Below are 5,772 nucleotides of genomic sequence, written 5' to 3'. Positions count from 1 at the left end.
TTATGAAAGAATAAGATCTACATTCCAAAATTAGTGGTACAGTATAATTTATTGTTAATTATTGTTCACACTTGACACATAGTAAGCAAAAAGCATGGAGAATTTGAATAGTAGTTAAAAGAGAGGTGTTTGTTGAGGATAGTGGGATATATAGTAGATACTGCTAATCTGAATTTACCATACTACTATAATGGCGAGGGAATGAAGCATAAGTTATAGAGAATAATTTGATTGAATAGTTAAAATGAATATGTATATGTATGATTTTTTTTCAAAAAGATGGTTTGCATTATCACTGTTACTTAAGATAATAAAAGATTACTAAAGATGTAAGGTTTGAGTCACATACTGCTGGATTGGTAAAAGGCTCCCCATCCAGTGATTCAGGAAAAACCTGAGACAGAGGAAAAATATATCAAATTATAATTGAACAGTTGACAAGTTGGATTTTGTCACCGAATCAAGTAAGAAGAAGAAAAAAAGGAGCTACTCACAGCCAAAAATCGATATTCCCTTTCTCTTTCTATATAAGCTGGTATCTGAATCCATGCAAAAAGGAAAAATCATTAGTAAAATTCATTTTTCGTGATAAATATTTATACTATTCAAAATTATTATTAATTACTTCAAAGGAATAAAAAGCTACAACTATAAACAACTCATAACAAAAGATGACACCATGACAAGCTCATGCTCATGTTGATGTTCATTTTAAAATTTAAACATTGAAGAATCCAGATTTTTAATCTCATAAATCCCTGCCACAAGGCAATACAAGTTGACCTTAGAAAAATATTCCTAACTTATAATTCAGAGCCGAGCAGTTCAGGGCCAGAACCTCTGTTTTTTTAATCTCAAAAACAGTGACAATAATTGTTTCGCTTTCACAAGGCTCCACGGAGAGTGCTGCAACTTCCTGCCATACATCAAAAACCCAACCATCACATCAAACAACAGAGCTCATTTTAATCAATTCAAACAATAAATTAAATTTAAATTAAATTAAATTGAGTAAACATCAGTGGTTAATCCACCAACCTACCATCAAATACATTAACCCTATTTTCTTAGTTATTCCACGACTTAAAAAAATTAAAAATAAAACCCCACAAATAGAAATCCAGTATTTTGTGAAAAACACACTAAGAAACAACTTAATTAATACTTTGACACACAAATCTAACTGGAAACTCTAACTTTCTGCAGGGAACAACCATAATAGCACAGAGATAACGAGAATGCCAGCAGAAGAAGCTGAAATTGAGTTGAAAAATCAAACCCGGAACAAAATTCTGGAAAACAAAACAAAGAGTAGGTTTCATGATATCAGATTGTTCTTAGAAGTGTTCCTAAGAAAAACCTAGAATATAGACCAACAGTGAGTTTCATCTTTAAAGCTAGTCTTGTGTTATAATTTGGATGGAACCAGTGATTTTATTCTGATTTTGCTTCTTTGTTACTAGGCTGCTGAATTGTTACGCCATCCTCTTTTACAACCTTATGTTCTCCGCTGTCAAAACGCATCATCCAATTTTCTTCCAGTATACCCCATAGTTAACTCAAAGGATAAAACAAAAAGATCTAAAAAATCTAGTGGTGGCAAGGACCAGAGGGACAAAGACACAACATCACCAAATTATTTGGAAAGGATTCATCCGATTGAGGGAAATAGACACTTACAGCCGAGGAATCTTCCAAGTGAGGGAGAGCTAACAGCTTCAACAAGTGCAGAAGACAACCTCGAGAACCGGATGGTTGATCTTACAAGCTATATAGTGGAATCTTCTACTAGTAGTAGTGGCTCAAAAGATGGATCAACAACATCAGAATCAACTATTTGTAGTGTGTGTAGGGACCCTGACTTCAAAACTAGGCCTGCAAAGGAAACTGCAAATATTGAAATCACTCAAAGAGTACACAAGATTCATGGAGAGGTATTGAAGAGTTCTGGACAGTTCCATGCATAAAGTGTGTAGTTTATTTCAATGAATTCTTCATACATTAACTATGGCAAAATCACAATAAGAAGACCCAAGAAAAGACCTAATCCAACCACTATAGATAAACAAATCACACAAAATTTTTAGAGAAACAGGGTGTGCTTGCTAACCTCACTGACTGTCACTTGGAGAAGAGAGACAGCTGAATTCTAAGCCGTCGATCCTGTGGAGTAGGATTAAAAAATTAATTAAGAAACTATCCTAGTAAGTAATTGTAAACAATTACATTAATTGATCTCATACCTCATTCAAAAGTAATAACGAGAATAAATAGCACATCTCAATTTTAAAAGTAAAATACTTAAATTTTCATATAGGAACCATCAGTAATAGGAAATTTATTGCTAAATCATCTGTTTTTGAGAAGGATTAGCTATTCTAAATGGATTATTTTATTTTATTGTCTTTTTTTAGAATATTTATTATTAATAGCAGTAACTAATCCCTTAAAAATAACTTTTCAGAAAGAACATTTTGAAGAGAATAAATTTTTAACTTTAGGACCTTTATACAGATTACTAAGAATTAGACACAAAGACTGGTCGTTCTTATGATATAAGTACACCAAGTGTTCTATAGAATTAAATGAGAGATTTGACAAACCTTATGGAAATGAAAGCTGGAGTGATCAACTTGTATGATCAAATCAATAGGGAAACTTGCCTTGGGAATCCTATACCAAATGGTACAAATAACATAACATAAATAAATAAAAGACCGCAGTATCATAGTTGTTGATAGAAACTCTTCAAGAGAATAATGCTCATGCAAAATGGAGATATGTACCAGGTATGGTTTCTAAAAGAAAAGAATGAGGATCAGATATTTGACAAAAGATCAATATATGTCGTGATTTATTTCACAGCAATTTAACCACCAATATCCATTATGCTATATAGATTTCCTCGCATCCAACAGCCCTTTCATATGTACTCAATTATGAACAAAATTATGAACAAAATTATGAACTGCTTAATAGACATTTTATGAACAAAATTCACAAAGTACACAACATTTAATATTATCATTGCTTATGAACAATTATGAATAAAAAAATGATTAACGAGGAAAACGAAACCACCGATATCGTGAGAGAGTAACGAGCAAAAGAAGCGTCAGCTGAAGAAAAATACAAAATACGAACGAATAGAAAAGTTAGGGTTTGCGATCTACCAGCTGCGCGAAGGAAATCTGACAAAGAAACCGCTGATCTGGAACGAAAAGAAGCTCGAAATCCGACAACGACGGATCTTCTACGGTGGCGGTGGAGGCTGTGTCTGTGTAGGGGCTGCGGTGGCTGCGCCGCTGAGGGGCTGCGAGGCTGTGGGGGTTGCGGGGAGCTGCGAGGGCTGATGCGGGGGCTGCGTGGCTGCAGTGGTGGCAGAGACTACGGTGGCTGTGGGCGGCGGGGTGCAGGGCGAAGAGTTGGAGGGATGAGCCTTCTACAGCGTTCGAAAACTAGGTGTGAATGGCGAGTGAATAGAGTTAATCTTCAACTAGGGTTTTCAATATTTCCGACGGATTTCATTTAAATTACAGACGGAAAATTCGTCTGTAACCATTTCACGGAAAAAAATTAATTTTTCCGACGGAATTATAGACAATTTCTCTTTTCCGTCTGTAATTTATGCTAATCTATTTTTTTATTTTCTGACAAAAAAATCCCTCTGAAATTCTGTCTGTATTTCAGTGGGATAAAATCCGTCGAAAATATCCGTCTGTAATAACTAGTTTTCTAGTAGTGACCAACCTCTACCATATCAAAGTTGAATCCAAGAGGCCAAGACTATATGCCATATTAGTATTTTCGCTAAATAAAGTGTAGATACCTAATTCATAATGTTTGTTTAAGTTAAGTTGATGAAGATGGACTCAGCCCAGTTTGGGTAAATAACTTAAATAAGTTCTTTTGGAAAAAGGGTTTAAAACATAAGGACTTTTATTAAGAGTAGCTTATAAATAAGTTATTTTGTGTTTGAATTTTTAGTTATAAAAATACTTATTTTAAAGTTGTAGTGTTTGGATAAATAACTCAAAAAATAATTTTTTACAGAAGAGAATAAATATTAAAATAACGATGATAACAAATACTTTTCAATATTGAATATTGATTTTACATAACCTAATCACTAATATTGTGTATGATATGGTAGGTGAAAATAAAAAATAAATATAAAATGTATGTCAATGTATATTTTGTTGCTGTTTTTTATTTTTCTTACTCCTATTAGAACTCTCTTCTCTTTTATTAAGGTCAAGAACTTGCTATAATTAACTATGAAAATAATAGTAAACTATAAAATCACATATGAAAAAAAAATAAAATTAAAACTGAAATTTCATACCACAGTTAAATATAAATTTAATAGTAAAAAATAGAGTGATAAAATGATAAAAAATACTTAAAAGGAATATATGCAGTAAGTTGTTCAAATGCAATATTGTCTGAAAATGGTGGTGGAGGATCAATACTTCCATCAAATGAATCATTACGTGAAAATGGTAAGGTTTGGAACATTGCGTGAGAATGATGGTGGAATTATGGTGGAAGGCCAGTACTTCTAGCAGACCTTGCGTGAAAATGGTGGTGAAGGGTCAGTATTTTTCACAGAGTGAAGAAGGAAAGTAGATTTTTTTTGTTTTGAAATTAAATTTTTTTTAAGTAAGTGGTAGAATGACTTATTGAGAAGTAGAGAAGTCATATATTTCTACTTCTTCAAAAAGCTGCAAATTAACTTTTCGGGAAGTTAAAATCTTTTTCTAAAATAGTGCCAAACACGCAGATTGTGACTTTTCATAATCTAAAAGTAAAAAAAAAAGTAGCTTCTGCTACTTCCCAAACGGGCTCTCACAATTGCTTGAGTTGACGCTGATGATAAATATGATAGCTTTTGTAAATTGTATAGGTTAAATTGTTGGATTTTTTAACCCTAAAATCATTTATATTAAATTATTAAAAAAAGATATATGAGAGTCAAAATATACTTGATTTATATACATGATTGAAAGAGTTTAATTTTTTAATCTATCACAACTAAAGGCTTATGTATTCCTAATAATGTTAAATTGCAACTTCTTTAATAAAAATATAAAAAAAAAAGCTGTAAAGGCAGCTTTGAGTCTTTGATGTATTGAGAATTAAAATTTTGAAGTCATTATTTATATTTGAGTGTGACACTCATTAAACCTTAAAACTCAAATAATCTAGTATATCTAGTTTTATTTTCATTTAGTTTCAAATTAAAAATGATAATTTATTCAATTTAACATTTATGACAATAAATGATATCACCATTATATAAGTCATTTAATGTAAAATAACTTAATTTGCGATTATAATTGATATATGTATTGCTCATAAGTAGATTAGAAAATTAATAATTTTCTAACAATGTCCCACTTGGCTATACATATATATTTTTCTAAGATACTCACATCTTATAAATTTTATGTGTAGATTTAAATGTTATTTTCCTGATTACTTTAACAATCTGGTCTGTCTCATATATCAATTATGGAATTACCACAGCTTTTATCATATTAGTATCGCAACGGAACCACAATGATCACCATACCAATATACTCAACGACATATATCAAATTTGGATGAGTAATAAGAAATTACATGCGAAAATGAGATGATGCATACCTATTTTCAATTGGTTAAACTTTAATAAACCTTATGAATTATAAGCCAGAGTGAAAACAAAACTAAATATATTATTTCTATGATATGCAGAAACATTTATATCATAAATTTGTCTAAATTATA

General features: G+C 31.4%; 1 long non-coding RNA gene across 1 annotated transcript; it reads right to left on the bottom strand.

Annotated features, from left to right (window-relative positions):
• Positions 1-364: 364 nt before the first annotated feature.
• On the bottom strand, positions 365-919 carry LOC107637669 (uncharacterized). The gene is made up of 3 exons (XR_001619453.3): positions 839-919; positions 495-539; positions 365-394 (listed from the first exon to the last, which is right to left on the bottom strand). It is a non-coding gene; the product is annotated as an uncharacterized LOC107637669 (long non-coding RNA).
• Between the last annotated feature and the right edge of the window lie 4,853 nt (positions 920-5,772).

The sequence above is a fragment of the Arachis ipaensis genome, chromosome B4, assembly GCF_059453495.1.
Source record: "Arachis ipaensis isolate K30076 ecotype BB chromosome B4, ASM5945349v1, whole genome shotgun sequence".
Lineage (NCBI taxonomy): Eukaryota > Viridiplantae > Streptophyta > Magnoliopsida > Fabales > Fabaceae > Arachis > Arachis ipaensis.
The sequence above is the reverse complement of the archived record's forward strand: the minus strand, read 5'-3'. Positions and strand labels throughout refer to the sequence as shown.